Source organism: Delphinapterus leucas, chromosome 16, assembly GCF_059928025.1.
Source record: "Delphinapterus leucas isolate spDelLeu-1000000601 "Yukka" chromosome 16, BTC_Dleu_Yukka2, whole genome shotgun sequence".
NCBI lineage: Eukaryota > Metazoa > Chordata > Mammalia > Artiodactyla > Monodontidae > Delphinapterus > Delphinapterus leucas.
In genome coordinates, this window is record NC_143144.1 from 70,847,161 (window position 1) to 70,872,320 (window position 25,160).

General features: G+C 38.4%; 1 protein-coding gene across 1 annotated transcript in view; it reads right to left on the bottom strand.

Moving 5' to 3' along the window:
- Positions 1–1,578: 1,578 nt before the first annotated feature.
- Positions 1,579–25,160, bottom strand: part of DCLRE1A (DNA cross-link repair 1A) — a 45,185-nt gene continuing 21,603 nt past the window's right edge. Inside the window, exon 11 of the mRNA XM_089898195.1 lies at positions 1,579–25,137. The gene's annotated coding sequence lies outside the window, so the exon portion shown is untranslated. The remainder of the gene's footprint in view (positions 25,138–25,160) is intronic.

Genomic DNA, 25,160 nt, shown 5'->3' on the forward strand with positions numbered 1-25,160 from the left:
CAAATAAAGAGCCTTCCCTCCCAAACAATTTGATGAAGAAGATTGGATCTCCGTGAGTAATCCCATTTAGTTTTAAATAGAACCAGGTGGAACAATCCATCTTAGTGATAACATTTTGACTGATGTTGACACAAATCTCAGGAATTTAGAACGGCCCATGTCCTTTTCAGTACCAAAGGTCACTGAAATGATTTCCTTCCATGTACAAAATGATTTTAATAGAAATTTAAAAATCACATTACCTCCCCTAGATCTATTCTGGGGGTCAGAATGATCAGAATTGGAGTCTTGGCTAAATCCAAATTGATAATGCTGGGAAATTCACGGGACTATAATCCTCTAGATAAAACAAGGGTGAGAGACTGGGCTGGTGGGTTGTTTTCAAATGGTTTCAAGACCGTATCTCCCTAGTTTTGTAACTCATTTCTTCAGCCATGAAAATAAATAATTGCACAATATTTTCAGAACTTAAATCAGGCTGAAATCAGGCAATAAGACTAAAAGCAAATGAATTTATTCTGCGTCTCTTTCACGTGCCCTTATTTTTTTAAGGCCATATTTATTGGAAATCTTTTAAGTTCAGTGACATTTGCAGAATCATCTTGTTAAGTAATGGTTTGTATTCCATTACATAATTTTTTTCCATAAAAATTGCCCTTGAGGCTAACACTGGCAATTCTCCCCCATCAGACTGAGAAAACACTCCTTAAAAAGACTGTGAATTTTTTGTGTGTTTAAAAAGTTTTTTAAGCTAAGGGAAGGCCTAAAGACCGAAAGATACCAGGTGAGTTTTTTTTGGTTGGTTTGGTTTTGGGTTTTGTTCTTTTTCCAGAAAGCTCACGCAGTTAAAGAAAAAATGCCACAGCTGTAGTTTCCCAAATGCTAGGAAGTCCAGCCGGTCAAAGTGTCAAGGCCTCACAGGTGTAGGTGATGATAGATTCTGACATTCTGTCCTGACAAGATATAAAGCCTCCCAGAAATAACGAGGATCTAAAGGATAAATATGCCATGTTTTCCTTTGGGCTATTTGAGATTGGGATTGACTAGGGTGTGGAAATTCTTCCTGACCTGCAGGCCTATGGAATACCTCCTGGGAATACAGGATAAACATTTATTTATTCTAATAGATGTTCTTTGGATCATCTGTTAAATTCACTTCCAAGAAAATCAAATCCCTTTTCCAATTCATTTGTAATTTGTGAAAATATATAAGATCTGTACATGATGTGGTGTGTGTGTGTGTGTGTGTGTGTGTGTGTGTGTAAAGCTTATATTAATTTCTCTTTCTGAAATTTTCAGTTTTCCTCATGACTGGACAGAAATTCAATCTCAAATAAATTGTGTTTTCAATCTGCCTGCTTATAATACTAAGAAAGCTTCTGACTTAGTGTAACATGGACTCACGTGACAAAGGAATGCTAAGCTTACAGGAACATTAATATGAAATGCAAGCCACCTCTTTCTGAATTATACATTTTTCATAACTCATTTTATTTTTAGTATTCATTTATATCATAGCTTATAATATGAAATGCAGTAAAAAAAATAAAGCTAACTTATTTTAGGCTGGATTCCTGTTTAGTCATGAGGAAAATCCTGAAAGTTTGCAGAGAAAATAATTGATTTCAATTTTTTTTAATCCATAAAAATTACCTAGAGCTGCAATGAGTTGTACCAGCGCTAAGAAACAAATTGGGGTGCTGGTCTAGATATGACAAAATCGAATGCATATTTTTCACAGTTATATTACCCTTCCTATTATCTGTACTAGGGAGATTTAATTGATTTAGCTCAGTGTTTCTCAGTCTTGGCCGAGAATTTAGAATTCTCTGGTGAGCTTTTGAAAATATACCAATGCATGAGCCCCTCCCCAGACCAAATTGAACCAGAATCTCTAGGGGTGAGACTTGGGCCTCAGTACTCTTGAAAACATCCCATGTTGTTCTAATAAGCAGCTGAAGTTGAGGATCACTGATTGACAGAGAATCTGACCCTAGAAACATGAATGATCACATGGTCTATGGTCTAGAAGATGCCATTGCAGATCCACTACCAGCAGGTAGCAGTAGAGGGAAATAAAAAACCAGGCCAGACGCCAGCCCTGGTTAAGAAGCCTGGCCAATGTGTTACCAAACCCAGGTCCGGCTACTCGCGGCTCGAAAGCCAGTTCTCGAGAGACAAGTGTTGGTAGGAAAGGAAAGTTGCTTTATTTCGGAGGCCGGCAACTCAGGGGGTGGGGAGAGGGCGGACGCCTGTCCAAAGGCCGTCTCCCCCCTCCCCCGACAATCAGGGGGCAAGAGCTTTTATAGACAGAAGGAGGGGGCTACATGCAGAAACAATACAGTCAGCTCTGACAGTTATCTTGAAATTGGTCATTGGTGGTCTGACCAGTGTCATCTCGATTGTTTCGGGCATAGTTAATCTTCAGTTCCAGGATCAGTTTGTTTCCATTTCTTAAAGACCAATTCTTAGAATTGTGGCAGCTTGTGTCATGGCTACAGTCTTGTCATCATGTAGTTCACTTCTTCCACCTGGTGGGGCTTTCAGTATCTATAAGACAGCTCACAGGATATGGCTCAGAATATTATCTATAGCCCTTAAGGAGGACCTAAAGGTCCTTGACTATGCTTAATGACTAAACTATTATTATTTGGTGTCCTTTGACTGTTTTCCTCTGTTTCTGCATTTCTCACTTGTCTGATTAAACTTATTCTTTGGCTAAAGTTTTTCCACGGACAAAAGGCGGGCTGAGGACATGGTGGGGCAAGGACCATATAGGGTCCTACTCCGCTTCAAATGTACATTGGGCACCAAAAGGAATCTTTAAAGACTGGAGGACTTCTTAAAAATTATTCTCAAGGTTGTGTTTTTTGACTTTTTCTGAAACTTATCTTTGGGTCTGATATTTGGGAAGTTCAACACATTAAACCAAGGCAAGATATATGAAAGCCTGGAAAACGGAATGGGAAGGAAAAGAAATCACAGATTAAAAGATGTTTCTTTCTCAAGGACTTCTTTGCTTCCAAAAAATGCAAAGTTATTGAGAGAAATATCTGTATCTATCTATGTCTGTATTTATGTTCTAAACATTCAAGACTTTGGAAAGAACCATGGAATTTAAAATTAAAGTGCCATGGCAGTATAATCTTGAGCAAATTAATCTCTATGACCCCCAGTTTCCTCATTTGAAAAATATGGCTTAGATGGAAAAACAATTGAAATGCAAACCACGTACAAAATTTTCAAATGTGCAACTGCTAATTATTTTCTTTAAAGTTGGCTTTCGGGTATATTGGAATTTCAAGGTCAGTCCCTCAGCTACCATTTTTTGAGTGTCTCCCACGTACAGAGCCCTATACTAGGGGCTTTGATCTAATGAAGGCCCTGACTTGTTACCAAGAATGGTTAAGAATACTCATCACAAAGGTAGCCATTGTTCTAAATACTTGTACATGCCTTGACTTTTTCTTAGTCTCAAACTAGCTAATAAGGAGTTAATAGTTCAATTAAAGTTACTTAAATGTGACTAAAATAGGACATTCTCTTCTCAGCAACTGGAAAGAGTGCTGGCTTCTGGAGAATAGCCGAGTTTTAAAATGTTTATATCCCCATGTCCTCCTGCCCCAAAAGGCTTAATAAAGATTCTGGTTGGAATTAAATTTACAATATGGTGACTAGACATTTCATTTTTACTGAGATGCAGTCTAATCCCCTTAGAGTATTGCGTTTCATCTATGTAAATATCTACAATTCGCAGATGCCTGTCCCTACTCCAATAAATTGCAAAAGACTGTTGATGATATTTGGCCTCCCAAGAGCTCACAGATTTTTTTACAAACTGTATCCAGTATTATTTTCAAGCTCTGCAATCAGGATTGTGAGTCTCGGCAGTCAGCTGCTTGGGCATTTCATAACACATAGCCTTGGACTGATAACTTGACTCTTGTTTGAAAGCCTTAACCCCTCAACTGCACTGTAGTTACTGAAGGGCAGGTACCAGGACTTCTGTTTCCTGTCTGTCCTTACAGTCTCCTGTATGTCTCACTTACAGCAGAGAGTCAAAGATTCTCCATAATACAGAAAGTACTGGAATTGGATGGAGTATGCGAGGCCATTTGATCTAACAGTCTCATCTTCAGAGTAAGGTTGAAAGACTCCAGAAAGTCAAAAGACATGCCCATGGTAACTCAGTAGCAAAATGAGAACTTGAACCTAGCACTCCTAACCCCCAGATTCATTGGATGAATTGGTAAGAAGCACTAAACATCTCATAGAAGATCTGACGGTTTGAAAGTCGGCCAGGAACAAAAAAGGAATAAAAAGTGTGGTGTCATTCTATTCCCCCGGCTCCCCACGTGCTCCCTAAGACGGAATGACACTAGGTTACCAGTCTGAGTAGAGCACGTGGAAGCAGAAGTAGTGGCATTTGGAGGGATATAAGGATGTGGAACAAAAGTGGCAGAGGCCTTCTATTCCAACCTGCCTCCAGGAACTTTCCCAGCTTGTGCACACCTGGTCCTTGAAAGAGAACAAACTGATAACCAGAGCTCTAAGTAAGGACTTTTAGGACATCTGCGTATATTGGTCTGGATTTGGATAAGTGAGATGAGTGAGACAGGGATTTGTAAATAATAAAACACTAGACAAGCAAAAAGGAGATTGTTGTCTATCATTTATTTTAATCCAAAAAAGGCACGGCTTTCATTTGTACTTTCAAAATTTGGAGTCAGAAGAAAACAGTACCAAGAATGGTACAAAATTCAATCTCATGCTCAACATCACTAATCGTTAGAGAAATGCAAGTCAACACTACAATGAGGTATCACCTCACACCAGTCAGAACGGCCATCATCAAAAAATCTACAAACAATAAATGCTGGCGAGGGTGTGGAGAAAAGGGAACCCTCTTGCACTGCTGGTGGGAATGTAAATTGATACAGCCACTATGGAGAACAGTATGGAGGTTCCTTAAAAAACTAAAAATAGAACTACCATATGACCCAGCAAGCCCACTACTGGGCATATACCCTGAGAAAACCATAATTCAAAAAGAGTCATGTACCACAATGTTCACTGTAGCACTATTTACGATAGCCAGGACATGGAAGCAACCTAAGTGTCCATCAACAGATGAATGGATACAGAAGATGTGGCACATATGTACAATGGAATATTACTCAGCCATAAAAAGAAACAAAATCGAGTTATTTGTAGTGAGGTGGATGGACCTAGAGTCTGTCATACAGAGTGAAGTAAGTCAGAAAGAGAAAAACAAATACCATTTGCTAACACACATATATATGGAATCTAAAAACAAAAGTGGTTCTGAAGAACCTAGGGTCAGGACAGGAATAAAGACACAGACGTAGAGAATGGACTTGAGGACACGGGGAGTGGGAAGGGTAAGCTGGGACGAAGTGAGAGAGTGGCATGGACATATATACACTACCAAATGGAAATTAGCTAGTGGGAACCAGCCGCATAGCACAGGGAGATCAGCTCGGTGCTTTGTGACCACCTAGAGGGGTGGGACAGGGAGGGTGGGAGGGAGACGCAAGAGGGAGGACATATGGGGATATATGTATATGTATAGCTGATTTACTTTGTTGTAAAGCAGAAACTAACACACCATTGTAAAGCAATTATACTCCAATAAAGATGTTTAAAAAAACAAAACAACAACAACAACAAAATTCAATCTCAGCTTTTACAATGCAGAATGGCCATATTTGTTCCCTTCATCACAGAAAAGCCCCAATTACTACAAGTGAAGTTCTCTCACTATTTTCTCATTCTAAGGTACCTAGAAAGTACATATCTTTTATTGGATTCAAATCCACACATGCTAAATATTTCAAAGGCTGACAAAACACAAGAACAGAAGGACAGCTTTTTGAGTAATCCTCGTGTAATGTAATGATTTCAGGCATTCCAGCACTTGAAGTTTACAAAGTTAAATGTCAGTTTCAGCTCTGTTACTTGATTCATGACAAGAAATCAATGACACAGTTACAATTCAGCTAATAAAAAGCTACTATACTTAGAAATCCCAGTTTTTTCCAATGGACTTTTTGTTTAACAGCCCCTCCCAACTTCCCCTTCTCCTCTATAAAAGTTTCCTCTCTTTTGTTTTACTAGACTTGCATGTGGTTCACCATAATTGCATGTCCTGAACTGCAATTCTTTGCTGCTCCCGAATAAACTTGTGCTGCTGATAAAATAACTAGCTGTTTTGTTGTTTGACGTTAATAATAGTCAGTAGGTAAGCAGTATTTGTCAAAACCTATAAGGATTGTATAAAAATGAAAAACTCCCTAATTTAGCAACATAAACCTTTATAAATACATAAAAAGCAGAACTGTTTTCTATCCAATTCATCGTTCCACAAAATGTTCATTTAATCCACTCAGTGGATTACTGACCTACAAAAAACTTTAATTATTGATTGTTTTCTTCTTGGAATGTTCCATTCTTCAATCCCATTGTTTATTTAAAATGATCCTATTTTTGATAGAGTTAATTTGGTTTAAGTTTAAGTACATATAAGAATTTCTTTCTTCTACTCCTATCCATGAAAAAAAAAAAGTTTAAGAGATGGGTCATTACAGAATACAAAATGGAAAGCATAGGGGCTTTTTTGGTTGGTGTTTGTTTGCTCGTGTCTTGAGTTATTCTCAGATACCAGGTTTTCAGGTGTACCTGATGTTTCATCTGACACCATGAGGTGGGTTGTCTTTCTACCCTTCTGTGGGTCATTTCTGATTAACTTCTGGAAGCCCCTGCACATTGAGTCCCCAGGAGAGAAAACCCAGAAACATGGGCTTACATTTTGGGGATAAGCCAGCTACCTGGCCAGGCACTAGATCTCAATGTTTTTCCACCTCAAATTCATAGTACTATTCAAAGTCAGCTGCATTTCCTGGACCCACAACATGCAAACTGTGGGTAATGAGCTGTTGTGTCCACCACGAGGCAGGGAAGAATGCCTCCATCATGGAGAGGAGGCAGCCTGTGCTAGAAATTCACTGCAGTAAAGTCTGCTGAGAGATCCCTAACAAAGCCACTTCCTCATTCAAGCTTTGCTTTCAGGTGTGTCATCTTTTTCCTTGTATATAGTACTTATATTCTTAAGCCACCAGTAGATGAGCTTCCTAATTTACTTCCTTTTTGTGACTTACGATGCTGGTATCTTTCATGATATCTGACTATGTATCATAGCAATGAAGCAACTGTTTTCTCTTTCAATATTTGTACACACATTTTTCTTTAATGTTTCAGGATGCTTAGAACTAAGCAACGGCCTACATTTCTTGGCTAATGATGCAAGTGCTACAATACTGTTAAATTTTATCCTTTACAGGGAGAAAAACGGAGCTCTGAGGCCTATGGATTAAAGCAGTGATTCACGAATTTTGGGGGGCCTTAAGAATAATCTGCGTCCTTCCTCCTTAAATACAAAGGAAAAAAAACCCTGCAGATTGTAAATCCCCAGATTCCCCCTCCACCCATTGGAGATACTGATTGAGGTCCAGGAATTTGTCTTTTTTTTTTTTTTTTAAACTAGGGCCCCAGGTAATTCTGAGAAATGCCCACAGATCATACTCTGAGAAACCCTGGAATGAAGGAGAGCTGTTTTAGCTATACTCACCCCTTTATTAAGCTGTCATCCGAGCGATCTCTAAGCTCAGAAGGAAACCCACGAGGAGTTAGAAAGTCCTTCTGTGAGTGAACCGAACAGCCCACAGTGGGAGGTTTCTGGATACCTGGGAAGAGATAAAGGCAAATGCTTTGTTACAAAAAATGGTCTCATTTCATCATCTGGTTGCCACCTTCTTCTCCTTCCTGCTGTCCCCCTCCCCCCTCATCCTGCTTTTCCTCCTCCCTCTCCTGTTCTAGGCACTGTATTCTTTTCTCCTTTCACTATCCAACCTCCTTTTCCACCAGCTGTTGCAAAGTCTGTCAGGTGACTATTTTTAAGAAGACAGAGTAGGTAGAAAGTATCACCTCCTAGCAGAACTTACAGGTGAGACTCAGAACTTCTGAAGAGCTGAGAGGCTGCTCTCTGCAGTCTTGGCATAATTACCTTTCTTATTTTTAGGAATAAAACTGGGAATAAATTACCTTTCTTATTTTTAGGATGAATCTGATAGGTGTGTATAAAGTGGTGACGAAATTCAGTAGCACCCAGTTGCTCAGATCCTAGCAGGGGAGCATTCCTCCCCCATCCCTCTCCACACAAACACTCCCATTACCAGGAGCAGGCAAACATAGAACACAGATTCACCATATCCCACCAGATTCAGAGCCATCACACACAGGCGCTAAGACTCCGCCACAATGAAAACCTCCAGGAGCTGATTACCAAGGTTAGTCACCAGGGTGACTCAGCCTAAGAAGGAGCAGAGCTTTTGAAGTAGCCGTTGGGGAATGCAAGGGTAGCAAGGCTAATTTAAGAGGTGGCTAACACAGACAAAGCTATTTACAAGCAAGGACTTTCATTCTTTTATCGGTGAAGCAAACCAGCTGCCCTGTTAGTCTTGACACTGTAATCTGACCACTAAAATGGCAGTCGGTTAACAACATCCTCTCTCACCAAAGCCAAGAAACGGTGAAAAACTTGTCTCCAGGGACCCCTTTAGGGATAAACAGAGGGTAGTGCTTATTATCTTTTGATCCTTTAGCTGTTAGGAGGATAGGTGTTGCCAAAATGGGTGAACAATGACCAGTGGAGATTGAATCTGGTGTGTTTGTATCCATCTTACTTGTGGTTGAAAAGCTGGCTCTGGAGACTAATTGAGAGAAAAAGAGAGAGAGAGAGAGAAAGAATGGAACTTTAAAAAGCCACTCTTTTTTCGAAAAGCAAAATAGCTTGTCCTCTTGTGCTCCCACTAGGGGCCAGGCCTCTATCTTGCCTTATAGGGAATTAAGCTATTTTCCATCTGAGAATCTGGCTATCTTAAGCCTATGGAGGGTATCCTGAGTATATGGAAGGGAATGGGATGCAAAATTCCCTCCTATGAGTAGGAAATGAATGAGCAGTTCTTTTTTTTTTTGGTACGCGGGCCTCTCACTGCTGTGGCCTCTCCCGTTGCGGAGCACAGGCTCCGGACGCGCAGGCTCAGCGGCCATGGCTCACGGGTCCAGCCGCTCCGCGGCACGTGGGATCTTCCCGAACCGGGGCACGAACCCGTGTCCCCTGCATCGGCAGGCGGACTCTCAACCACTGCGCCACCAGGGAAGCCCAAATGAGCAGTTCTTACTCAGGGTCACTCAACTTCTATTCTCCCCAAAGCCACCCCAAACCTTCAAATATATCCTTGTTGATGCCTCTTGGATCATCAATTTATTCTAAGTTCAGGGGAAGAGCAGATACTGCAGTATATTATTAGCCAACAAAATCACCAGAGAGGTTGCATAGATCTGCCAGAACCTGTTAACGTACTGCACCACTAGGCTGAATCCGGACACCGCAGTTCTAAACTATGTCATTATTTGGCAATTGATGTAATATATAGGTCTTACCAACTGCTTGTATAACACCTTGTTTATCAAAATGAATAATCTGCATTTGTGGGTTTGTTCTGCTCCTGTATGCTCACTACCTCCTGAGAATGCAGAAGAATGAATGTGCTCTGCTTACTCATTCTTTCATTCACTTACTGACGGGCAGGTCTATTGCTATTGGCTCCTGGTCCTAGTTTAGAGTTAATACAACCATTTTAGTTAATACCACTATAAGGGATCAATTCTTCCATTACTTTACCTTCAAGGTCCCAAATCTAAACGGAAGGAAGTTCTGCCATTTATATATTTATATATATGTATAGATATGTATATATATATAAATATACACATACATATATATTTAAATTAAATAATAAAATAAATTGATTTAAAACATTTTCTCATCTAACATATTTTAATATTATAGAATATATATGTTGTGATAAGTAGCTTGACCAAAACCATCATGTCCAAGTCCTGGAAAAGCATGAAACACTCTGAACAAAATAGCAACTGAGCTAACAGACTCATAGAATTATATAGCCATGACCTAGAGATCTATCAGCTCTCTCATTCTAGTGGAGGAAACAGACCTCATTTCAGTAATTCAGGGAAGTGAATTCATCTGCCCAAGGTCAGAAATCAGTGGCAGAATCAGGCCTAAATTATAGTCTCTGGACACTAAGCCAAAATTTTCCATTACGACACCTCGCGTGTCAGCAATATCTCTTCTCGGAGAGCCATAAATTAATAATTACAAGTTGTATGATGATGATACCAACGGCCTTTTTGCAGAGCTAACACCTGACTCCTTTGAGCATCATGTAATGATGTTAGTGTTCCCAGCTCATCTGGCTAATTTCACCATGTTTAATTGGAGCTAGAAAAATTTCCTTCTTCCTTTGGTTGGTGGCCATTCCAACCAAAAAGTTTTCATCATCAAAGAGCCACGGGGAGTGAGGGTGCTTTACACATTCATGTTCATCTCTAAAAGGTACTCAAGACCTGCCATCCATCACTTTACCTGCTCCTGTTTGGGCTGCTGTGGTAGGGACCACCACTGCTGTCATGGCTTTATCTACAGGGTTTTCCAAGTGTGACGTCTAATCTCATTTCATACTCTCCCCACAAACTCCTGTCTGTATCAGTGACTGCCTGAGGTTTCTCATTCATTCAGAAAATTATTGAATAGTTTCTCAGGCCTGTATTTGCTATTGAAATTTATAGCACACATGTGGTGCCTGCCACCGAGAAGGTGCTGAGTAGTACTGGAGTAAATGTTTTGATGACAAAACAGGTGGCACACAATTAGAGACATTTTGTTTGAATACAGTACAAGCTACCGCAAAATAATCGTGCCTTTAATATTCTTATGTAATTTGCCAAATCACTTATTGCTTACAAGAATTATTATAAAGAGAAAATCATGAAATACAAGACGAGAAAGAGAGATTTCGTGTTAAGGAGAAGCAAGAAGCATGGCTGGTTAATTACAAAGGAAAAGTAATAATATTATGGAGGTGTGCTAAAAGAGAAATAATGGCTTGAGGGAAAAAAGAAAAAGGTGGGGGAATGCTGTATTCAGGAAATATCCACGTGGGAATTCCCTGATGGTCCAGATGGTGCACTTTCACTGCAAGGGGCACAGGTTCGATCCCTGGTCAGAGAACTAAGATCCCATATGCCGCCTGATGAGGCCAAAAAAAAAAAGAAAAATATTCATGTGCTGAGAATATCCTTAGTCAAGAAAATTTGGAAAAATACACAATCCAATTGTCAATCAATAATCAAAAATATGACAGCAGCATAATTTGTACAGTTACAAAACCTATTATCTTTTTCTGGATCTTGAGTGTGTGTGTGTGTGCATGTGTGTGTGTATATCGTTATTCTAGGAAAGGTGAAAAAGACACATAGGAACCGTGGATGTAATCATAGAGCAGGAAAAGCCAAGCGTTCGGAGGACTGGTTTTGTAGGGCCACATTCTGACCAGCACAAAGTGCTGTCAGCTCACTGATAGTGCACTGATTACAAATGTGACCAAGTGGAAAAACCTTCCTGCTGCCAAATTAGTCACTGGAAACTTGATAAGAAAGCGACAATGTAGTAGTGGTTACAAGTTCAGAGAAGCATTAAAATTAAAAGGGGAAAACCCTAAAAAGGAGGAAAAGGTGGTAGCTCACTCCGTCAGTCTCCTTAATACAATAAAATGGTCCCCAGTCCCTATTTCCTCATATATTCTAAGCTCCCCAAGTGATCATCACTCATGACCTCTTTGTTCTAAATACTACGGGCATTTTTCAGAACTGATCTTAATGTTCTATTGGCAGCATTCCTCATTTAATGCTGGTGACTCTCAAACCTATTTCTAGCCAAGATCTTCTAGCACTGGAGATCCAAATGTTCCCCAACTGCCTTTATGTCAACAGGCACCAGGAATCTGTAAGCCAACAAGTTCAAGCTACTCACTAGTCTCCCTCTCTCCACGCTGCCCCCCATGTCATTGCTCAGCGAACAGCCCATCAGTCACCCAGGTAACCTAGTCAGACTGCTGAACTCACCCTTGATTCTTTCCTCTTCTTTAGATCACAAATATTCACTGTGTCCACATGTACCAGCAACTGTTCTAGGTTGGCCCCGGGATGGAGTAGTAAAAGCCGTCCTTGACCTCACAGAGCTTATAGCTGTGAACATGCCTCACTCTCACCAATCCTGCTAACACTGTCCTGTTGTTCTTGAGGCAGCCCTCCTCTCTCTAACCCAGCCGCTGCTTTCCCACTTTAGGAATCCATCATTTCTTGCCTTGATTACATCAACTGCTTCCTGAATCGTTTCTCTGATTCTAGGCTTGGCTTTCCAAACCATTTCCACAATTCAGGGAGAGAAAACTGCCTGAAACCAATCTTATCACGCCATCCCTGCTTAACACATTCCAGTGGCTCCTTACCGCTCTTAGATTAGGGTAAAACTCCTCAAGAAATGGCTCATTAAGTGGCCTGTAGGACACCTAGGAAGGAAGATAACATGGTGTCTCTTCAAACCTAAAGTCTTTAAATATTCATTCGACATTGTTAATCAGGAAAAAGCTGATTCTATTAATAAAACCTGAATATCCATTTATATCTAAAGTTAGGAATTTGCCATATGCATTGACTATAACCTAGCATCTTTTTTATGCATATATGCTTCATATATATACAAAAATGGATCCTGCTCTACATATTGATGTGTTATGTAACCTACTCTTTTTTTTTTTTTTTTTTTGTGGTACGCGGGCGTCTCACTGTTGTGGCCTCTCCCGTTGTGGAGCACAGGCTCCGGACGCGCAGGCTCAGTGGCCATGGCTCACAGGCCCAGCCGCTCCGCGGCACGTGGGATCTTCCCGGACCGGGACACGAACCCGTGTCCCCTGCATCGGCAGGCGGACTCTCAACCACTGCGCCACCAGGGAAGCCCAATAACCTACTCTTTTTATTTTCATATTTCCATGTCATTAAATATTTTTCTACCCCTGTGATGACCACACAGTGTTTTATTGATTTGTTTATTTTTAAATTTGATCTTTCCCAAAGTGATAAATGCACGTTAAAAAATCAAATAGTATTAAAGGGTTTATAATAAAAAAACAATAGCACCCTGTGCCAACGGTCTCCCCTCCAGCTCTGGTTCCCAGAAGCGGCCATTTAAGAATATTTTAGCTAATTCAGCTAATATTTTTACTAATTGATCTCTATATTTCCAAATAATATGGGTATGCCACTTTGTATTGATTGATCTATTTGGTCTTTTGACTTGCAGTGTGATGGAGTCAATAATTCAACTAATACCTTTTACTCACTACTATGTGCCAGACACTGTTCCAGGCAATGAGCAAAACAGACAAGATTATTACGTTGTGAAACTTAATTCTAGGAGAAAGCCAATTAAAAAGCAAAGAACTAAATACGACAATTTAATATACTACTATGTGCTATAAAGAAAGTAAAACAGAGTAAGAATGACTTCAGGTAAGAAGTAAACAGAGTAAGAGTAAGAATGACTTCAGGTCAAGAAATGTTCCTCCGAAATGACATTTGAGTTGAGCCTGTATTGTGAAGATCTAGAACAAGAACGGTATTAATTAGGATAAGGGTCAGGTGCATGTAACAGACCCTATAACAATGGCCTAAACAAGTGACTTTGTTTTCTTTTTCTTTTTTTTTCCTTATGTAATAGCCTGAGGGTAGGCCAGCCAGGGGTCCAGTCTCCTTCTATTTTCTTGTTCCTCATCTGTAAGGTCCAAGATATCTTCACTACATTCATGTTTCACAGAACAAGATGGAAAAAAAGAGAAGGGTGCATCTCTTCTTTATAAGGGCACAACTCAGAAATTTCCCATGTCTTATGCTCACATACTTTTGGCCAGAACTTAGTCACATAGTCACAGCTAGCTGCAAGAGAAACTTGAAATGTGTTTTCTATTCTGGACAGCCATGTGCTGAGCTAAAATTCTATTCCTGTGGGAGAAAAGAATGGGTAACAGGGACCAACTTATTCTCTGACAAAAGAACATTTTACACACAGGAAAGATCAAGGGCAAAGGCTCTGAGGAGAGCAAGACCTTGACTTGTTTAAAGAAGAGAAAGGAGGCCAGTGTCACTGAATGATGGTTCAAGAGGGGAGGGTGGGAGGCTATGGGTTCAGGGAAGCAGACAGGGACCAGACCATGTGGGAATCTTAAACCATGATAAGGAATTTCACTTTTACTCTAATTGCATTTGGAACCCACGGGAGACTTTGCAGCAGGGAACTGATTTAACCATTCTCTCTCACATCTTCCCCTTTTCCATTCCTTATTAGCATTACATCACTGACTTTGATTAAACCATTATCACTGTTAACATCAGTGTTAATTTTGCTCATTGCAGAACCAAGTAGTTTAACCGAAGTTCATTTTCCTTTCTTGTGTAGCTTTTGGTTTGCCTCATGTTAATAGTATCATTTGTTTTTCACTTACATAATTATACACATATGCACACAATTACACAGCTTCAATTCATTCCAGAGTCTCTATCATACCATCTGTCATCTAGTCTGTCCAGTTGATCTTTTTCTGTCTTCCAGAAATTTCTTGTTTAATCTCTCAACCACTGATGGAATTATTCTTGTGAATCTATTTCTTTTTAATACCTTTACTACCATGTTAATGAATTTTGGGAAGGAGAGGAGAAAAATAAGCATGGTCTATCCACCAATTTAATTGAAATTCCATTAATATTAATTCCATTAATATTTTAGCTTAAGAATTCTCTCCTTTTACAATAACTTTTAACAAATATACATTGAAAAGACTCCCCTTTTGATACTTTTGTGAGACGTGGAAGATTCAAAAGGCTTCCAGAATGTCTCTGTCAAGTTGTTGCTTTGAATGTGTCTGAATGCCAGGAGGAGATGCTCAGGCCACACTCATCTTTCAACTCCCAACTTGGACGCTATCTCTGCCCACACCATCCTATTTCCCCTATAATGTATTCAATATTATGACTCCCCATTTACTTTGTATATTCCACAAGCCCTGTAAATGCAGGTATCTCTGTATTTTTGGTTGTTTTCGAAATGTTCTGTTTATTGCCTGTACTCCTTTTGTGGACACTTAAATGTTTCTTGGCTGTATGGATGCTGCCCACCTAGTCCTTCAGTGGAACCTTTCTCACAAGCATCTTTGATTTTTTTTAGATACAACAGCCACTCTGAGCTTTTATCTTTTATGAGTATCCCAATTGTACTCATGTTTAAAATTCATTTTAAATGCTACCTGGTCCCCCTAAGGAATCAAGCCCCTTCCTCTGCCCAGCAGAGTGTCTTACAGATAATTAGCACCCAGTAAATGTTTCCTGAATTAATGAACTAAGTCATTCAATGAGGATTTAAATGAATGTTTCCATGCTATGTATTAAAAAAATTTTCAAGCTTCTACCATTAAATATTGAGCAGCTGGAAAGGCCAGCATTGTTAATGTTAAGCACGATTCCCAGCCTAGACACAGACGTGTAGCAAAAGGATATGTAACATTTTCCTTAATTGTTTATTTGGCACAGCAAGGGTAATGTAACCAAACCCATCTGTTTCCTCTTGTCCAGGGATTTCAAATGGTGACAAAAAGAACTTTGTGCTGACCTTCTCACGACTCCTGACTTAACTCACCTGTTCTTCGTCAGACACTTGTTAAAAATTTTAATACATATGAATAAATTACTAGAACACAACCTGGGGTAAGTAAAAAGTTCTTATATAAACGTCAACAGCTTAGAAACAAAAAGATAAGTTTCTTGGCTGATTATTCTCATGACGTGAATAGCTGAACTGTTTAAAACACTGTGCTTTATTATGTACTTAAAAGAACCTGGATGTTAACCAGGAATTATATAATTAGAGGATTTAAGACTAAACAGGACCCAAATAAGTTCTTTATCTCATTATCGAGCCTTCACAAAAGATCTTAAATAGCATGCTGCAATTTTATTTTATTTTATTTATTTATTTTGCGGTACGCGGGCCTCTCACTGTTGTGGCCTCTCCTGTTGCGGAGCACAGGCTCCAGACGCGCAGGCTCAGCGACCATGGCTCACGGGCCCAGCCGCTCCGCGGCATGTGGAATCTTCCCGGACCGGGGCACGAACCCGTGTCCCCTGCATCGGCAGGCGGACTCTCAACCACTGCGCCACCAGGGAAGCCCTTATTTTATTTATTTTTTTTAACATCCTTATTGGAGCATAATTGCTTTACAATGGTGTGTTAGCTTCTGCTTTATAACAAAGTGAATCAGCTATACATATACATATATCTCCATATCTCCTCCCTCTTACGTCTGTCTCCCTCCTGTCCTCCCTGTCCCACCCCTCTAGGTGGTCACAAAGCACCAAGCTGATCTCCTTGTGCTATGTGGCTGTTTCCCACTAGCTAGCTATTTTACATTTGGTAGTGTATACCTGTCCATGCCACTCTCTCACTTCGTCCCAGCTTACCCTTCCCCCTCCCCATATCCTCAAGTCCATTCTCTACGTCTGCGTCTTTATTCCTGTCCTGCCCCTAGGTTCTTCAGGACCTTTTTTTTCTCTTTAGATTCCATATATGTGTTAGCATACAGTATTTGTTTTTCTCTTTCTGACTTACTTCACTCTGTATGACAGACTCTAGGCTCCATCCACCTCACTACAAATAACTCAATTTAGTTTCTTTTTATGGCTGAGTAATATTCCATTGTACATATGTGCCACATCTTCTTTATCCATTCATCTGTTGATGGACACTTAGGTTGCTTCCAAGTCCTGGCTATTGTAAATAGAGCTGCAGTGAACATTTTGGTACATGACTCTTTTTGAATTATGGTTTTCTCAGGGTATATGCCCAGTAGTGGGATTGCTGGGTCGTATGGTAATTCTATTTGTAGTTTTTTAAGGAACCTCCACACTGTTCTCCATAGTAGCTGTCTCAATTTACATTCCCACCAACAGTGCAAGAGGGCTCCCTTTTCTCCACACCCTCTCCAGCATTTATTGTTTCTAGATTTTTTGATGATGGCCATTCTGACTGGTGTGAGGTGATACTTCATTGTAGTTTTGATTTGCATTTCTCTAATGATTAGTGATGTTGAGCATCCTTTCACGTGTTTGTAGGAAATCTGTATATTTTCTTTGGAGAAATGTCTATTTAGGTCTTCTGCCCATTTTTGGATTGGTTTGTTTGCTTTTTTAATATTGAGCTGCATGAGCTGCTTGTAAATTTTGGAGGTTAATCCTTTGTCAGTTGCTTCATTTGCAAATATTTTCTCCCATTCTGAGGGTTGTCTTTTCAGCTTATGGTTTCCTTTGCTGTGCAAAAGCTTTGAAGTTTCATTAGGTCCCATTTGTTTATTTTTGTTTTTATTTCCATTTCTCTAGGAGGTGGGTCAAAAAGGATCTTGCTGTGATTTATGTCATAGAATGTTCTGCCTATGTTTTCCTCTGAGTCTTATAGTGTCTGGCCTTACATATAGGTCTTTAATCCATTTTGAGTTTATTTTTGTGTATGGTGTTAGGGAGTGTTCTAATTTCATTCTTTTACAGGTAGCTGTCCAGTTTTCCCAGCACCACTTATTGAAGAGGCTGTCTTTTCTCCATTGCATATTCTTGCCTCCTTTATCAATGGTAAGGTGACCATATATGTGTGGTTTTATCTCTGGGCTTTCTATCCTGTTCCATTGATCTATATTTCTGTTTTTATGCCAGTACCATGCTGTCTTGATTACTGTAGCTTTGTAGTATAGTCTGAAGTCCTGGAGCCTGATTCCTCCAGCTCCGTTTTTCTTTCTCAAGATTGCTTTGGCTATTTGGGGTCTTTTGTGTTTCCATACAAATTGTGAAATATTTTGTTCTAGTTCTGTGAAAAATGCCATTGGTAGTTTGATAGCGATTGCATTGAGTCTGTAGATTGCTTTCGGTAGTATAGTCATTTTCACAATGTTGATTCTTCCAATGCAAGAACATGGTATATCTCTCCATCTGTTTGTATCATCTTTAATTTCTTTCATCAGTGTCTTATAATTTTCTGCATACAGGTCTTTTGTCTCCTTAGGTAGGTTTATTCCTAGGTATTTTACTCTTTTTGCTGCAATGGTAAATGGGAGTGTTTCCTTAATTTCTCTTTCAGATTTTTCACCATTAGTGTATAGGAATGTAAGAGATTTCTGTGCATTAATTTTGTATCCTGCTATTTTACCAAATTCATTGATTAGCTCTAGTAGTTTTCTGGTAGCATCTTTAGGATTCTCTATGTATAGTATCATGTCATCTGCAAACAGTGACAGCTTTACTTCTTTTCCGATTTGGATTCCTTTTCTTTTTCTTCTCTGATTGCTGTGGCTAAAACTTCCAAAACTATGTTGAATAGTAGTAGTGAGAGTGGACAACCTTGTCTTGTTCCTGATCTTAGAGGAAATGGTTTCAGTTTTTCACCATTGAGAATGATGTTGGCTGTGGGTTTGTCATATATGGCCTTTATTATGTTGAGGTAAGTTCCCTCTATGCCTACTTTCTGGAGGGTTTTTATCGTAAATGGATGTTGAATTTTGTTGAAAGCTTTTTCTGCATCTATTGAGATGATCATATGGTTTTTCTCCTTCAGTTTGTTAATATGGTGTATCACATTGATTGATTTGCGTATATTGAAGAATCCTTGCATTCCTGGGATAAACCCCACTTGATCATGGTGTGTGATCCTCTTAATGTGCTGTTGGATTCTGTTTGCTAGTATTTTGTTGAGGGTTTTTGCATCTATGTTCATCAGTGAAATTGGCCTGTAGTTTTCTTTCTTTGTGACATCCTTGTCTGGTTTTGGTATCAGGGTGATGGTGGCCTCTTAGAATGAGTTTGGGAGTGTTCCTCCCTCTGCTATATTTTGGAAGAGTTTGAGAAGGATAGGTGTTAGCTCTTCTCTAAATGTTTGACAGAATTCACCTGTGAAGCCATCTGGTCCTGGCCTTTTTTGTTAGAAGATGTTTAATCACAGTTTCAATTTCAGTGCTTGTGATTGGTCTGTTTATATTTTCTATTTCTTCCTGGTTCATTCTCAGAAGGTTGTGCTTTTCTTAGAATTTGTCCATTTCTTCCAGGTGTCCATTTTATTGGCATATAGTTGCTTGTAGTAATCTCTCATGATACTTTGTATTTCCACAGTGTCAGTTGTTCATGCTGCAATTTTAACGTTTAAAAACTGGATAAAAATTTACATTTATATATTCACATCAACACTGTTGACCATTTTTATAAATTGCATTGCTTATTCAAGTCAGCTGCTGTTATCGACCATAATATTTTAAAACTTCCTATCTGAAGTCTTCCTTTCCAACTTATAATTATGAAGATCATTTTGCTTCCTTTCTGCAATCTGAGGCACTAAATCTGTGTTACCTGCATTGCATATAACCACTTCATATCTGCAATGCTGTTATGCATTTAAATTTATCTTATTATTGATAATTCAAATAATTCTCATCAGACCAAAATTATATACCTGTCATTATTAATCATCATCTTCTAGCAAATCAAGGCCACAATCTATAAAAACTGACTGTTTTACTTAGGCTTAAATAATACATTTTAGAACAATCATTTAATTGAGCTTTCTGTACAGTGCAATCTTTCAAGACAGAATTAGTGAAAAAATGCTCAACATCATTAGTCATTAGGGAAATGCAAATAAAAACCACAACCAGATACCACTTCATATCCAACAGGATGGTTGTAATCAAAAAGGCAGATAATAACAAGTGTTGGTGAGGATGTGGACAGGTTGGAATCCTCATACATTGCTGGTGAAAATGTAAAATGGTGAAGCACTTTGGAAAACAATTTGGAGTTCCTCATAAAGTTTAAACGGAGTTGCCATATGACCCAGCAATTCCACTTCTAGGTACATACCCAAGAGAAATGAAAGTATATGTTCACATAAAAATTTGTACAAAATGTTAACAGCAGTATTATTCACAAGAGCCAAAAAGTGGATAACCCACATATCCACTAGCTGATGAATGGACAAAGTGGGTATTTTCAAACACTGGAATATTATTTAGCCATAAAAAAGGAATGGAATACTTACATTGATACATGCTACAATATGGATGAACCTTGAAAACACTGTCAAAAAAGCCAATAACAAAAGACCATGTACTAGATTCCATTTATATGAAATGTCCAGAATAGGTAAATCTATAGGGACAGGAAGATTTGTTGTTGCCCAGGACGAGGGGGTGGGTGGTAGTCAGTTGGGTGGGGGGGAGGAGAGGAGATGCCTGGGGAGTAACTACTAATGAGCATAGGATTTCTTTGGGGGTGATAAAAATAATCTAAAACTGATTGTGGCGATGGTTGCACAACTCCATAAGTATACCAAAACCCAATGAATTGCTCACTTTAAATAGGTAAGTGATGTGGTGGTATGTGAATTATAACTCAATTAAAGCTATTTAAAAAAAAAAAAAGAAAACCAAAACATAACAAAACAGAGTTTAGCACTCTTTCCATGGATAAAAGACACTAATAAAAAAACCTGACTGATTTAGCAAAACAAGGGTATTTGGCCTTTATTCCCCTTCCAGACACTGTTGCTTTTGGTTCATTTACAATTTTATCTGCTTATCCCACGTGATACCTAATCAGAGCTCAGAGCCTCAGCAGGAAGTCCGTAACAGTTCTTTCAAACAAACTTAAAAAAAAACAAAAGTTTAATAACATTATCTAATAGTGTATTAAAGCATTGCTTTGAGCATTGCTTTATGATCTTAAGCTCCTTGCTTTCCATTTTGAAACAGCAGAAGGGCTTATACAGGTAATGTAATTTGTCTTTACGAAATTTCCTCTTTCATTGAAAAAAAGTCTATCATATTTAGGACAAACAAATAGTGTTCTTAGGTGTTTTAAATCCCTATGTAATCTACAATAGCTTTAAACCACAAAATGTAGTCCCAAACAGAACAGCAGCACTTATATAAACCAAGTTTGATTTAAATTAAATGAACTTCTTAAAGACCAGTTCAATTGATCACTCATGAATTGTTTACATGCGGTTTTGTTTCTTAACCAGTTTCACGTGTATCCTATTTCATCAACTAGCTCATACAACTCCAACCTACCCCAAACTTTCCTTTCTCAAGATCTAAAACCACACTAATTTATCTCTTAACTATCTTACATATATTAGCTTTTTTCCCAGCCCCCTATGGAAATGCTAAGCTCCTCAAAGGCAAGGATTTTGTGTTAAATGTCAACACCTCAGATATTCCATAATTATCGTGTTTCTCAAGGTTCAAGGCTTAGCCCAGTTCTCCTGTCAAGCTGTGTATATTCATATATGTGTATATTCATATATGTGTGTATTCATAAGTGTGTATATATCAATATCTATCTCACTTTTACTTCATTTCCAACACATAGGTATATGTTGACTGCCCCCAGATCTTCAAAAACTCTCAATATTCTTCAGAATAACCTCTAAACTCCTTAGTAGGGTTATCAGAGTTGTGTGCCATCTTCCTCCACCTATTCCTTCTAGTCTGAGCTCCACACGCCAACACACGAATTGCTCAAAGCTCCTCTTGCACAATTTACACTGTCACAGCTCCAGGACTTGGCTGTCTCTTAGATTTCTCTCCAGTCTATGAAAGGTCTGTTAACCCTTAGATTTCTCTCCAGCCTATGAAAGGTATGTTAACTCTTAGATTTCTCTCCAGCCTATGAAAGGTCTGTTAACTCTTAGATTTCTCTTCAGCCTATGAAAGGTCTGTTAATGTTTTAAGGACTATGTAAAAAGGCATCTTCCCTATGGACTCTTCCTTATCAGAATTAATTTCTCCCTTTGAAGTGTTTGGTATTATATCACTTGTCACGGTGCCTAGGGACATGTCTTTCGCTCCTAATACTACTTTTCTGACATTTGAGACTATTTTATTTATGTGTGAATCCCTGAACAAAGAACATGTTTATACCCCCTTCACCTTATACAGAATAATCACTCAATAAATCCTTGTTAGATTGAATTATTCTTAATTTCCACACAACACCAAGAATAGTGTGGGGCACATAGCATTTACTCAACAGACAGAATAAGTTCTAAGAGAGAGGATTCAAATACTCAGTGACTGATTTTAGTGACAATTGAACTAAATTGATAGATCTTGACAAAAAATAAAACTTTATTCTCTAAATTGTTCCTACACTGAAGTCATGGACATTTTAATATACCCAAACAATCAACTGAGTAGTTTCAATATATTTTTATTTTTAGTGGTTCTTCTGGAATCACACTATTTTCACCTGAGGAAAACATGTAAAAGAATTTTGGAAGTCAGATTCTTAGAACATAGATGGATTTTTCACTGTTTATTCAAGATTCATTCAAGCATTTACCATCTGTTAGAACTGTCTCTGAACCAGACCACATACTGAAAAAGGTACTAGATCATAAGATGAGTAAGATATGAGCCCTGCCCTGAAAGTGTTTACAATACCCCAGCGGAAGGATCTCAAAGGAATCTGGGTTTTGGTGCTGGTATAATTAGCTCTATATTGATGAATCTGGAAATTCTTGAAAATGTACTCTCCTAAATTCAGATTATAATATTTATGTTTCAATGTATATTAAAAACAAAGCTATAACGATATTCTATTTAGAAAACCACTTTGGATTCACCAAAATAGCAAAGAAACATAATTAGGTGCTACGAATCAGGACCTGGAACTAGGTTGAGGCAAGAGAGATTTCCTAGAATAGCGCTTAAGGAGACACTCACTCTCAGGGTCAAGCAACTGCAGGGTCAGCCTTAAAAAGGATTTTTACCTTTTGCCTCTTTAAATTTTACATTCTAGGCATCTCTCCTGCCTCACCCTAGTTCTGGGCTGGCTATGACTGTTTAGGAAAAGAATAATTTTGTGTTATACTTGGTGTTGTATAATTGGTCCACTCCATAACAAGTGTTTTATAAAATATTTCTGGCTTACCAAAAGTAGAATAGTGAAATCATGGGGGATTGAGTTCCTAAGCAAAGCGAGTATGCCTACTTTCTGGAGAAGGGGTAGATACTAAAGGAAAGTTGAAATATAATTAGCATACAAAATGATTACCAAGTTAAAAGCTTCCAACTATTCAGATTAGAAGGAATTCTCATACCTAAACCATTCTATTAACTATAACCATTAGCTTATGATTTTGCTGATTTCAGATAACTTCTTATTTGGAATTTTTCTAAGATCAATACCAAATGAACTGAATGAACAGTAATAAAACAACCAGAAAAGTTACAAGGCAATATCAATAGTCTTTCAAGACAGATAATTTTGGGTATTAGTACTTGGAGTTCCCTAGTCTAGTATAGATAGTTATTCAGGACCAAATAAGGAAATTCTAAATGCATTTGGTTCACAAGAATATAACTCAATAACTGAAGAAAGCAATAATTTAGTTTTTCTGAAAACCAGTTTCATATTTAGGTACATTAATAAATACAGGGTAAATGATAAATAACTTAGAAATAAAAGGCACTGACATCAAGTGGAAAAGGTTTTCCTATTAAATCAATGTCATGAGAACTTGAAAACATCCTGTCAAGTGTCGGTGCATCTGGTAATTCAATGTTTAGATAAGAGTGTAAAGGAGCTTTCTGAAAAGTTCCGAATACACGTAATGTATAGTAAAGCATTTTCCCCTTTGTTGGCTTAATTCTATTTCTTCTTATCTACACATGGTAAGGATGTTCAAGAGCTGCCATCCATTTATTTTGGGTTGATGGTAGATTTTTTTCTTCTTTTGTTTTGCTTTAAAATTGAACATTTTTACCTACCAAAGTGTTAGGTTATTGGAACTAAGAATTTCACATACAGTTCTCAACAGAGCCTTGAAAAGTTCGGTTGTTGCGACTTATTTGTAAAATAAATCCCATATTTGGGATGGTCCCTAAATGAGGTTTTGCATATTCTGCAATAATAACAGCAAAACAAATCATTTCCAAGCTGCCATAATGGTGCTAATTGTGTAGAAAGATGTTTTTGTGTTTGAAAATAAGACGGCTGAGGCTGCTTTTAAATAACATGCCTGGATTTCCAAAGCAAAACATTCAAAATTATGAAAAATCTTTTTACCAATGAAAAATGACAATTCTAGGAAAAAACTATTACTCAAAAAAAAAAAAAAGACCTTAAATGACTTGGCCATCTCCTCTATGTTAAAAATACCTATATTTGTAGACTACATGCAATTTTTCTAGTTATAACTCTTAATTAATGATTTATAAAAAGTTTAAAACACCAAGCCCAAAGAAGTCAAAATATTTTAAATATGTAATTGAAATCAACTCAGAACATAGTTACACTGGATTTATTACTACTGGGCCCCAAATGCTTTTCCTTCCCTAAACATGATTCCCTACTAACACCACCATAACAAAGTAAAATCCAAGTTTATGAAAATAAAGTTCATGGAGAGTACTATTCTTCTGGTGACCGAAATCATCACAGAAAATAATTTTCCATTGAAACATTAAGGAATCCCTAAATTAATTTCATTAGAGGCAATAGAAGAATACACATATATACACATGCATACTTTCATTATGCTAGCCATTTTCTTATTTAAACCCCATAAAAACATTTTTAACATGTATTGCCCCAAATTTTCATTTTGGATCAGTTAATCTCTGTTGGAGAGATCAAGACTCATAAATAAATTATATAATCTCCTTTAAAAAAAAAAATTGCGGGTTTCCCTGGTGGCGCAGTGGTTAAGGGTCCGCCTGCTGATGCAGGGGACGCGGGTTCGTGCCCCGGTCCGGGAAGATCCCACATGCCGCAGAGCGGCTGGGCCCATGAGCCATGGCCGCTGAGCCTGCGTGCCCAGAGCCTGTGCTCCGCAACTGGAGAGGCCACAACAGTGAGAGGCCCGTGTACCGCAAAAACAAAAACAAACAAACAAACAAAGAATTGCAATCTAAACTTTTACTTATCTGATGTCTTGAGTAAACAATTCAGATAAACATTATTCACGCAAACTTTTCTCCATCATTTACTGGGTAGTTGTCTAGTCTCTTTGAGTCATCTTTTTCAGAGTCAAATTTTGACTTACTGTCACTGAAATTTTATAAGATTGCATA